This window comes from Sycon ciliatum, chromosome 11 (genome assembly GCF_964019385.1).
Source record: "Sycon ciliatum chromosome 11, ocSycCili1.1, whole genome shotgun sequence".
NCBI classification, from domain to species: domain Eukaryota; kingdom Metazoa; phylum Porifera; class Calcarea; order Leucosolenida; family Sycettidae; genus Sycon; species Sycon ciliatum.
The window spans coordinates 10735869-10749004 of record NC_088653.1 but is presented as its reverse complement, the minus strand read 5'-3'; positions in this window follow the sequence as shown (position 1 = coordinate 10749004).

The following is a 13136-nucleotide window of genomic DNA, read 5'->3' as shown; positions in this document are numbered from 1 at the left end:
ACACACCACGCGTAGTCCGTAAGGTATCTCGTGAGAATTCTGTCGGTACACATCAGGTATCAGCTTGGAAAGATGGATCCTCTCTGTTTCTTGAAAGCCGGTCTAGTTGGACTGTGGCTCCAGCGATTCCCTTCTCAGAGCAGATACCATACCCAATACCGTCAATGCATATTGGACAGACCTGTATGCACAACAGAAATAGTGGAGAGAAATCTCTCAGCTCATGAACACGTCAGTGAAGTTTGAACTGCCGTTGTTTGTGGCCATTAGTATAAACCTATCGACTATAAGAATAATGTGCGAATAAACTTCTATAACCACAGCTGGGGCCATGGAATTATAAACTTAGGGAACTGCCAAATCTGGTCTGAGTTGCGTTCGAGGCCTGCAATTCATGATGGCTATCGTATGTTGCATTGACCAGAAGTCATATTATAAAACTTCCATGCCACATTGAAACACGCACCACTTTCGAGTACTTTGGTATCCCTCACCAAATGGGCATTCGTTCTCGGGGTGGCAGGCGTCACTATTCGTTATGCCTGGATCAGATTTCATTGACCCCAACTGTCATGAAGAATCATTTTTACTTTGACTGGATTTCAGTACAAGTTGTAGAACTGCAGAATCAATTTCGTTGTATTTGGGCAACCATTTCACTACAAACGCTCTATTGGGAAAATAGAATTTTTTTAATAAAATACATGTCCAAATTCCACATTTACCCAAATCGGAATACTTGATCACGTATTCAGTACTACACGGAATGTTTAGAAAACGCCAGGGAATAGGAATTTGCTAACGAGAACTCCAGGCCAGGGTACTAGCATACGAACAAAACAAGATACCCAATGCTAACAAAACAAGATAAAAACTCACCAGTGTACTTGTAGTAATTCATGTCGGTGTAATATTCACGATAAGCACCGAGGCACCCTCCGATTTGGTCAAGCTGCTTTGAAGTCTGGTTGTTCAGGTGATACAAACGGGCTCCCCATTGTTACTTCCAGCAGCTTCACTCTCCCTGCGACAGTGGCTATCAGCCTCTCTCTCCATCGTCAACAATTATCACAGATTCAACATTCTACATTTATCAGCACTGCACTGGGTGAATATGTCTCGAGACGAATTTAGCGGATCAACAACGCTTCGCTTGAGATAAATTCTCCTGTGGAGGACCTTGAGGGTACCTGGAAGGGTATAGAAGACGGGATCGCTCACGACTTTGAGAGAACATAGAAACACCCTCCTCTTCGATTGAAAATTGGCCAAAAAGTATGTGAAAATGTATGTGCGCAGATGCATTTCCTGGCAAGCTAATCCCTAATTACGTCATCAGCGCTCGCTCGGCGAAATTCAAAAGTCGTCTTCCTGCTCGACTCGATCGCTTCTGGAGACTCGTTTATGTTCGAGGGGTCTTCTCTTTCACCTACCTTCGTCTTGGCATCGAAAACTCGGCGTCGAAAATGAAGCCGGAGTGCCCCTTTAATCCACGCAACCGGATGTTGTCTACTGGAAGTACAGCATCCAGTTATTATAACCAGAGTACCGGAAGCTACGAGTCTCACACGCAGCAACTGCCCAAATCATGATGAGGACAACATCTGGATCAGTGGATGTCGTTCACTTTGCTCTGGTCTTTTTCAGAATACATACATGTTGATTGTGTTCATATTCTCTTTCACAGGTTTCTTTCAAGGTTGGTTTTAGTTTAATTAAACACTTGTTTCACACAAGCATTATCCCAGTAGTGTTGCATTTCTACGTTGACTATATCACTATCACCATTGTACTCTTTGCCAACAACACTTTCCGGTGTTTGATTTGCTGTTCTTGAAAAAACGTTTTCGAATTCCAGAATGTTGTCCGTGTCTGCCGTAGTTCATTGGCATTACCCAGTCCAAATCATCCAGGTTGAACATGCTGAGAAGGTTGTGTCAGCTTCAGCTGCTCTTAGACGACCACTAGTCAGACACATAGTGATGTTGTGCAAAGTGTAGCTGAATGAACGTAGCATGTGTCTCGGTATACATGTACATGTACATGTAGTGGCATTGTACGGCTTCAATGACTCTTACTTATAGTCCTTTGCTACAAACATCCGGTGTACAAGCCAGACAGCCCCCCCCCCCCCCCCGAAACACCCCACCTCGCCGACAACAGGACATCAGCTGGACACTTAACTTGTAGCTGCCCACACCAACAGCCTTCCAGCTTGGAATGTCTCAATGTTGTGCTATGACCTATGGGGGCAAGGGGAGCGCAGCTGAAATGTGCACAAGCTATATCCCACAGCAACAAATATTGTGAAAAGAACGATAAAGAACAATGAGATTATGGTAACTACAGAATAGTGGTGTTGGTGAGTCTGGACGCACTATACCTACTAGTGGTGCTAGCTTCAGCACGAAAAAAGGGAATGCGTGGGAAGAGGGAAAAGAAACCAAAACGAAAAAGGAGGTGATCCCAGTGTCTATGATACCATGTCCCTACAAGGCTACACGAGACTTCAAGTACTACATGGTTACCTGTACAGTAGGTATAGGAAAGTAAAACTAAGTCTGTTACAGTGCGTGTTTTTGTCATGCAGTCACTGTACACGCCTTGCATGTCGCAAACATATTTTCCTGGTTGTACCAGCCACTGACCACCGTGTAACCCGGACAGTGAGGCGCATGACATTTCGTGTCCTGATATTTCGAGGTAGTCATTACATCGAGTGACATTTCTATGGACAAGACGGGAAAACTCTGAGTGGGGACAGTCATTGCGAATACCCGGGTATCATGAACTGTATTTGTGGACTGGTATCCCGACGGTTCACCAAAAAAAGCGTTCACAGAACGATCATTCACAGAACAACGGTTCACCGAAACACATTTCACAGAGTGTAAGAGTTAGCGACTGTTCATATCGCCGAAAATCAGGTTCACATAAAACAGGTTCATCGACAGCATGTTCACCGAATTTCGGTTCACAGAATAGGTATTGGATTGAGTTTTTCTTTCTTCAGATTCTTGACGTTTTGTTCATTTTTTTGGTATTGAGATTTTCTGTCATAATATTATGTAAGCACATTTGCTTTGCCCGTACAAGAGGCTTGTCCATAGGTAATGGCTGCTCTTTGAATGTCATGGCTCATCATTATTATTATTATTATTCTTTTATTCCACGATGGCGTGACACCAATAAGGATGATTGATAAGTGCGATGGAACTGGTACTAGCCAGGAACAGCTAGATGGAAATTAACCGGGGAGGCAAGAAGCAATGGATCATGAAAAACAAGCGGGGGCAACAACACATTAGTGAAACTACAAGAATGAGCACACTGTAGAGTAGACGGCTCGATACCGGAACGCTTTGACAGCCAAATTTGTATAGACCCAAACCGATCATCAGCGTTGATTTTTCACTCGAAATATATTTGTGGAAGGAAACTGGCATGTTGAAGTTTGCTCTGGGGCCAAAGTCAATCGAATTGAGCCACTCCTTTCTGTTGACCCATTGCCTCCAAGTTGCCCAATTCTTCGCTTCAAAAAAGTTCAAATCAGAGGTGGTTCCAAACCGGACACGTTTTAGAGTGCACTTCAAATTCACTCTGGGTCTGAAATTAGGTAATTGCTATCGCTCCACGACGGCCAGTACAGAGTAACAATAAGCCTTGTGTGTGCTTCCATTAGTTTTCATTGCTATGCGGTGTTTTATTGGCGAGAGGCAAGCCGCTGTTTACCTGCAACAAGAAGTTGATTTTTCGAAAGTCGTAAAACTCAAGTCGCAGTGCGAAGGAACACGTCAAAAACTCACCTGCTTGGTATGGCGCTTCTGGTCATCGCAGAGCCATGACATTTTGGCCAGGAGTATAACACATCGTAGTCTCACTGTGACATATGTTTTCTAATCAAAATACCAAGATAGAAAGTGAATATTGAGTCCGTTCCGGTTTGCAACCTGTGTCCTATTTCAAACCGTCGCCTGTACATACATCAGGCCCATTTTCTGTCATAATTTCTTTATTCCTGCTCATCCTCTCTTTTTCCATTTCTTCGCTGCCCTCTACTGTTCGAATTATTTACAGCAATACACTTCTGTTTGTGTGCATGTGCGTGGTTTGTTTGTGGTTTGTATGTGTGTGTTTGTGTGTTTGTGTTTGTGTGTGTGTGTGTGTGTGTGTGTGAGAGTGTGGTTGTGGGTGGGTGTGTATATGTGTATGTTGTTGTGGGTGTGTGTGTGTGTGTGTGTGTATGTTGTTGTTGTGTGTGTGTGTGTGTGTGTGTGTGTGTGTGTGTGTGTGTGTGTGTTTGGTGTGCTCATATTGGGATCATTTTTATGTTCACCCAGAGAATTGGCGAATTTATGTTGTGTCGGCCGTTGCGTAATTCAATTGCCAGTTGAGTCATCTTTCCAAGATTCCGTTAGAGACCCTCTCCGCTCTCCCGGAAAGACCCACTTGACCAGGTTTGGCAATGAGCAACAAGTACAAAAGAACAAGTAAGTGTGTATGTGTATAGGAGCGCGGGGGAGGGGGGGGGGGGGGGGGGGGGTGGCAAGGGTGAAGAAAATATTTGAAACATGACAGTTCGACCTACACTCATGTTTGTAACTGAGGTGATGCTGAATATCATTAACCTGGCGATCTACAGTTTATAATCATGGAAGTGGTAAGGAAATTTGCGCTGTGTAGAATTTTGAAAGAAAGATTTTTTTCTATTTTTCTATTTAATAGTGACGGGCGGGTAATATTATTTATTTATTATTATTGCGCACACACTCGTGGTCAAGGCCAATCAAGGAGGATGTGAGGGCGATTATAGCCAGCCATAGCAAAAAGATGGATGTGGCAAATGGGATTTAGGCCTTTGGCCTCTGGTTGGTGGATCTGATCTATCCTCCCCCACCGTTTAGGAGCCGCATCTGACGCCTGATCATGGGGTGGTGGCGTCCCACGGAAGTGGAAAGGTGGTTCTTGACCAGGGAGTTGTACGACCCCTTGTTCTTGACCTGCCCAGTACGCGAACCCGTCGAATTTATTTATTTTTTATAGCAAAAAGAAGAAAATAAGAAAAGGAAGAAAAACTTGTGCAAATCAGAGCACCAACAATAAAAGAACAGAATGGGGAAATACATGACAATTCGAAATTTCTCTCAAAGGATTTAAGAGATTTGACGGTAGGAACGTGCAGTTTCTGATCACAAAACTGAAGAGAGGTACCTAAGACATTTGGTGACCTGGTAAGCTGCTAAACGCTTGTACAGCACAATAGCACTAACTGCAGTTGGGCTCACTGAAATCCGGCAAGAGGCGCAAACCTACCGCTCTAGACCAGTTGCGAAGCATCACTCTGTTTGAACATGTACTTGAAGTACATCTGTACCTCCAGCCGCATACCTATCACTCATAGGGCCGCCAATTATGGTTGCACAAAGCCTCTTGTACGGGCGAATAACGTAGCGTAGCAAGTCTGATAACTGTTCAATGATGATGTCAGTGCAAGTGTGATAACTGTTAAATGATGATGTCAGTGCATGTAGCAAGTGTGATAACTGTTCAATGATGATGTCAGTGCATAGCAAGTGTGATAACTGTTCAATGATGATGTCAGTGCATGTAGCAAGTGTGATAACTGTTCAATGATGATGGATCCTTGCTGTTGTGTACCCTGCTGTACTGGAACTGGTCCTAGTCACACACATCGTGTCATTCAGTCATACATAGAGACGATCTGTTGGCTACTCTCTTGGTCTCCACCCTACGGGAACCACCAACCTATCTGGACCCATCCCATAAGCTATCTCCCGGCGCTCTCTCGTGCTAACCTTCTGAAATATGTCATACATCATTGGTAGGGCTTGGTGTGATGTAAAAGAAAGCCACTTCCTTTCCTACATTGTCGGAATCGGTCTATGCACCAGCATAACATGTACTTCAGTCGTGACCAAAGGAATCACACCCGCAAGTCAAAAGTAGCGCCGCGTTTGCACTCCAATGACTTCATGCACGTTCCTAAAACTGATCTGAGGGCCGCAGCAGCCGCATGAGACTTGGCACTGCTTTCGTCACGTGGTTTGGCCAATTGGATTTCTTTGGCCACGACTGCTCAGTCATCATGTACTAGTGTATAATATGGAATGACGGCGCTTGTGGCTCAATGTAGCTGAACCATCGGACCTTATTTGTCAGCTTGGATCACGTGATCCATCCAGCTGCCGCGTGCGGCAAACAGCCCAAATAGCGCTAACTCTGGCCTGCGAGCGTTTGCTGCGACTAGCGCGCTAGCGCTCGTGACATACACAAACGCGCTAGCCAGAATGCTTTGACTTTGATGGCTTTCAGCTTCTATTTTTTGAAAAGTAGCGCGCTAAGACCAGCTCGCTCACTCTTTTCCTCTTCCATTTTTTAGGGCAATTGTTTTGTTTGATAGACGAAGCTTAGGGTCTCTTTGGGTTTGCAACCCTTACCCTCCTGGAAAAAATCATAGTTGTGCTAGACTGCGACACTTCAGACCAGGTACTATTAGAGCCGCTAATGGACGACGAGCTATTTTCCGCTATCCGGAGCTCAAGCATTTGAGCCGCTAAATGGACGAGACTCCTGGGGTAAAGGATGCAGAGAATGAGGAGAAAACACTCGTATGGAGCAGGGAGTAGGTATTGTACTACTTCCTGGTATGGAGCACTGAGAAGCGGTAAGTCTTAGGGCAATTCTTAGCCAGTAATTACTTTCTCGCCATAATTATGTTCTCGTTTTTCGTGTCTTCTGTAATGCCAGTACACTAGCAGTACGACTACACTGTAGGCGAGAGTCCATAAGCCAGAGTGTGCAGCTCTCCATCTATGCAGCATAAACAAATTAATGACAAATTTCCTTTGCCTAAGGGCTGGGTTCCACTGCCGCTCCGCCGCACATCATCCACGGCATGAAACGTCATCATTACGAGCTGGTCCAGCGAGGCCGCGGCTCATCACCAGCTTTCGCTTCGCTGCTTGATACAAAAAAATGCAAGCCGCGGTCACGGCTTGCATTGTTTCCCGCACTTAATTGTTTTATTCGGGGGAATTTTAATTCGTTGCACAGGCCAGAACACGAGGATTTTTTTTGGATTTCACGCGCGCGCAGGCAGGCTAAATGTCATAAAAAAAACGTCGAGCACGATCGCGGTACCGTGAAGTGAATGGCGAGTGTCACTGGAACCGCGCCGCTCTGCTGCATGCAGCCAAGTACCGTGGAGCAGCGGAGCTGCGGAGCCGCAGTGGAACCCGGCCCTAACCAAACTTATAGCAATTTGAAAATGTTTGACAATTTTTCATAAAAAAACTTGACAACATTGTTCTTCTGTAGAGTGCCGCTGGCAACTCCATCGATGAACTCCATCAATGAGCGCAGGGATAAAGTTTAGAAACCCTTCGAGCGAGAACGTGTTTTCAAAAAGGAAGCACAAATATGCCGCGTAACTTCCCCTCTAGTACTGTATGGCCCCATCAAAGCCACTCGCTGACTACTTACCAGTAAAATGGGGTTGGACGGTTGTCAGATTAGCTGACATGTTTTCTGCCAACACAACCATAAGCAGTTGTCAACTCTCAAGACTAAAAGAGCTTGCGAAGAAAGTGAGAAACCTTGGCTATGAAAGCACATGAAGCGTCAGAACATAATCGAGCAAACTTGGACCTAGATTACCAGTGTCTGCTCCAGAGCCGGGTCAGTGGCCCTGTTTGTGAGTACTTGGACCTTTTGGAAAAAGAACACTGGGTTACCTGCGACCCGGTCGGAAGTCCTGTCGAGTACTATACTTTTTTATACCGTTCGAGGGTATACCGCCACTGACAGGCTGCATACGCGTGCGGCCAGAGTGCCCAGTGCGAGTACGTTCATACATGTACATGTACAATCATGTACATCAGGAAGTCGAAAGTAAGTTTACGACTCCCTGACACACAGTAGCCGCACTTGAACGCATCTGGCTCTGGCCCAGTGTTGCAGGAATTGTGCCAGGTAGACGTGTACCCGGTTTGTGTTAAATCTTAGCGCAGGTACTGCATACCCTATCATATCTGTGTACATGGGTAGACAGAGTCAGTGTTGTTGCGTCCCACTCAGCACCCTTCTGGTTCATTTCGGCACCAGCACTCTTTGCGTATGCAGAGTTGAGTAGAGTGCAAGTTCGGACCACAAGTACACTGCAGCGGCTAGTAGCAAACCTAACCTGTGCCGTGATGCCCGGCACGTGTGTGCATCTACTTCATCCCTGAGTAACACACCTGGTATATTGTGCACAATAGGGCACAGTAAATAATCAGCATGCATCGCAGTTTTCTGCAACATATTCCTGAAGTCACTTTACACCTCAGAAGAATTGCGTCGCTGACTGTAATTCGATACCGGTTTAGTTTCTCTCTGGGTCATTATCAATCATAGAAAACCCGTCATACAATAGGTTCAAGCTAAAGTACCGTATCACCATGGTAATTACCTGGAAATTCGGTGTGTTTTCTACGTTTTTGTTAAACAAGCAGCAATGTGCAACAGAAATTACCATGGTGATAGAGTAGATGACCGTGTGAAGCGGTGTGAGATGCAGCAAAGGTGAGCCTGTTACTGCGAGTCTATGCCCTAAACAATAAACTTTGCCGTGGGATGATTCTCTTTGGGCTGCACACTCTGGTTAATGTACTCTTGGTGGCAGCATTCTGGTGCCAAAGATGATATTTTTTCAGAAAAATAAGCACTAGAGAAATGGAGTGGGAGTAACCTGAATTATTCTACTTCAGTATTAGCAGAGCTGCAATACTTGGGGTATGAGATTATTCCCGTAGCTATGCAAAAGACGCTATTCAGTTGTACTTTAGTAGCATCTGGCGCTAGCCAGTATCCACACCGCTGTAATTCGATGCGTGTCACGGTGTCTGGTAGGGTGGTTCACGTGGCATGCCATGGTTGGTGCAGTATCCCGTATGTGTCCCGTACCGTAATTCGAGTATGCGGTGCGCACCGTAGCATAGATGTATCTGGAGCGCTGTACGAGCTAAGATGTCGGGGCAAATATGGGGACATTCACAACATGCAATGTGAATATGCACGTCAGTTTCGTTTTAAGAAGTGGGTTTGACGGAGTAAGAAAAGGCCCCAGCTTTGGCTGCTGCATGCTAGCCCAGTGGGTACCAATCTCCTGCCATCGGCCGAGTGCTGATGGAACGGAGTAGAAGAAAAAGAAAGAAGAATATTGCGTTCAAGAATACAATTTCGGTAAGGGATATACAGTAAAACCTGTAACTAAAGACCACTGTCACTAGCGACCAGCCTGGTACTACCAACCACTTCGCCAGGCACGGAAGGTCTCACTTTCAAAATGCACTGTGACTAGCGACTACCTTCTGAACGCGACCAGCGACCGCCTTTTCCTGTCCCAAACACAATTTTTGACCCGTAACTAGCGACCGCGATGTAGGAAATCAAATGTTGCTCGAAGCTCCTTCTTGAAATTTTACTGATTTTCCATGGTCCTGAAAAGAATCTTTCGATACTACAGCTGAACAAATGAATGCAGGTAATTTTGGCTGTGGAGTCAGTGTGGACTGCACTACACCTGTCAAAATTTCAAGCGCTGTCAAGAAAAAACATGATAGGAAACGTCTTGGAGAGCGCATCGAAAGCGCTCTCTGATCGATGTTACTACTCGGAGGAGAAACGAAGACTGGGCGGCTCTGTCACACCAGTCATACAGACGGATTGACGATGGCATCAAGGAATCCAGAAACAAAGCAGCACCACAAGGTCCTGATGCTGAAGGATCGCGTTCAAGCAATCCAGAAGTCACAACAAGGACAGTCGGTATGATTGATCGCATGAACAAATTTGAAGCCCAGCGCGAAACGAAACTTCCCCAGGGAACGTTTGACTCCTGGCTTCAGAAGTAGCAGCTGAATTTGAAGTCTGCAAAAAATTAATCTTCTCTCTCTCTCTCTCTCTCTCTCTCTCTCTCTCTCTCTCTCTCTCCATCTCTCCGTCTTTCTGACATTGCGCAAGTCCTGGGGAATCGTATTAGCTGCATTTTGACATACATATCATATAATGGGATCCACATATGGTCACGCGGTGCAAACCTCTAACTAAAGACCACCTGCTACTAAAGACCGCTTTTGCTGGCACCAAGGGGTGGTCGGTAGTCACAGGTTTTACTGTACCGGTAAGTGGATAGCTAACTAAAATAATTAGCCGTATGGTTTAGAAATAGTGGTGGCGACTCTGGATGGCAGTCGTGAGTCCGTCAAGTGTCAAGTCGACGGAATAGCGCTAGCTCCAGTGTGGGGAGCAAACCCATTCCTAGGTTAGCATCCCCCCACCTCACAACAGAGCAACCGAGTTTTGGATTAAGCTGGGAGTGCCGATTCGAGCAACTGGTATGATGGCTCTGCTTGGAGCCACTAGATGGCTCGCAGCTGAGCCGGCAAATGACTCTGCTTGGAGCCGGCAAATGACTCCGCATGGAGCCACCGAATGACTTCGCATGGAGCCGCCGAATGACTCTGCATGGAGCCGCCGAATGACCCCGCATGGAGCCGCCGAATGACCCCGCATGGAGCCCCAAATTGACTCCGCATGGAGCCGCCAATGACTCCGCATGGAGCCGCCAATGACTGCATGGAGCCGCCAATGACTCTGAGTAGAGCCTCCAAATGCTAAATATATTGGTATGCATAACCAGTTGAGAGCATATATTCCATAAATCGGCACTCCCGGAGCGGATCACAAAGTGCAGCTACCCGTGCAATCTGTAAGCGGTGCAAGCTAGGTAAAGACTGTCAGAACTTGATATCATGGGCTGAGGCCATTGCCGCAGCCACCCATACTTTGGCTGCAGGTGGCGTCCGAATGTTACTCGGGCAGACATCGCTTTCCACCTTCCCGCCTCTCTGAATATCGAGTCCCGCAGCTGATTCGAAACGAGTGGCCGGTGTACAACGCCAGGCCAAAGCCACAACTGATGAGCAATATCCTCGCAGTTGCTGTAAATGCCCATCAATTGGCATTCGCAGCTGATGCCGCTAGTTTTCGCAGGTGCTGCGGGCTGCCACAATTGCAAACAACCTTTTGCGATTGCTGCTCTGCTTGATTGACTGTCCATCGCCCTATCCCCGGTCGCAATTGTACGAGCACCGGCCAAGTGCACCACTTGCATCAGTGAATACCAGCAAGTCGGGGGACGGCGTCCATTTAGGGTATAGGAAGAAGGACCGACCGTTCCGCTAATCCAGGAGCTCAGGCCATCAGCGAAGATCTTTGAGGCACTCTTTGGAGAGCTTGATCAGGTAACACGGCTGCCGGTACCAGTTGGCAAGTGACCACAATCTGCAATTTGCATCCAGGGGCTATCACTCTTGTAGCAAACGGGAGCTTTCCCAGAAGAGACTCGAGTTGACATTGGGTAGTTGAAGCTGTGTGAAGAGTGGCCCCAAGGAGATCACGAAGCTCGGCAAGTTCGTCCATAGGCATACTGATGTTAGCGCGGCGGGTGTCCAGGATGACGCCGATAAACATCAGGACGTGGGCTGGACCCTCCACTTTTGCTGACGCCAGAGAAAACACCGAGGTATGTAAACGCGCGGCGCCGAGTAGCGAGTTGCTGGCGACCTAACACAGGTCCAGAGCATGCATTGAGGAAGCACTTTTACTGACGCCAGAGAAACACCGAGGTATGTTAACGCGCGGCGCCGAGTAGCGAGTTGCTAGCGAGCTAACACAAGTTCAGAGCAGGCATGGAGACAGAAACGTTAGTCGAGGCACTCCCCGTAATAGGATGATGCCAATAACGTCAGGACTTGAGCTGGACCCTCCACTTTTGCTGGGGCCAGAGAAACATCGAAGTATGTAAATGCTCGGAGCAGAAAAGCGAATTGCTGGCAAGCTAACACAAGTCCAGAGCATGCACTGAGGAAGTAACGTTAGTTGAGGTATTCCCCGTAATGCAATAGGCGTGTGAGTGCGAACTGCTAGCACATAATCCATTCACTGGCGGATGCGACAGAGTTCCATATAGCTGGACTGGAGCGTAATACAGTCTGAAGGGCAGGGCACTCTCATAAAAGTATTGATCCTGCCAGCGGATCGACAAGGACCAATCCTCCGGGCGGACGGGAATTCGGCAGAATGCACTTTTAACATTGAGCTTAGCAAGATACACCGGGGCGAGCACAATTGTGGAGGAAATTGTTTGGGAACGCATGTTCCGCAAGTTGCATGCTCGAAAGTCGAAAACAGCAATGACATGCAAGAGACATTGTACAGGATCTTGGAGGGCGCATGACCATGTGACTCGCGCATGCGTGCAGGTCGGGCCAGCTCGCTGGACTGCCTGCTAACTTGCGTTAGCATGCTAACGCTCATTATGGTTTAGATCGCATTATTGTAATGGTTGCGGTTTGATTTCAAAAGACCATAGAACGTGTCGTACTATCGGTCGAAAGTTTAGGGGTGTGGTACTAATGGGCTGGGAATGTAAGGATCGGGTAGATTGCAGTGTTTTAATGGTCGTAGTTGTTGTATAAATAGAATGCTGAGATAATTAGAAGAGGACTATGAGGAGGAGCAAAATGACAGGGGTGACAGTGTTAAAGCTCTGAGCAGACGGCGTCGGCAGGAGTGCCTACACAGAGAGTAGAAGAAGGGAGAAGAGAGGTCCCGCCGCCTCGAGAGTCGCCGTGCTTGCGAAAGGCTATGCCAACAGCAAGAAACGACGGAGCAAATATCCCGTCGTTTGGAGACTCACCGCCTTCGTGACAAGACGCGTTGACAGCTAGAGACCGCTGCACAGGCATCCATTCAGCAGGAGAAAATACATGCTCTCATGCTCGAACTTGTTCGGTGTGCGGGGCCATCATCATGTTACGCACCAGCCTGGCCCTATTCCGTTGATGTTCCGTACCATTCTGGCAAAGACTGCTGGCCACATGTTGAAACAGGGCTTGAAAAAAATGAAATAAGCTAGTACCAAAGCGTAATCTATTATTATATTTACTTTTACTTGGTAGAATGTACCTGTCTGAGAGTTTGCGTTTTGAGTTATGTATCGATGTGCGTTTATGAACTAAAGTTTTGATTGTCATGCACATGTTTTTGTATTGCAAAGACGTTTCTATCAG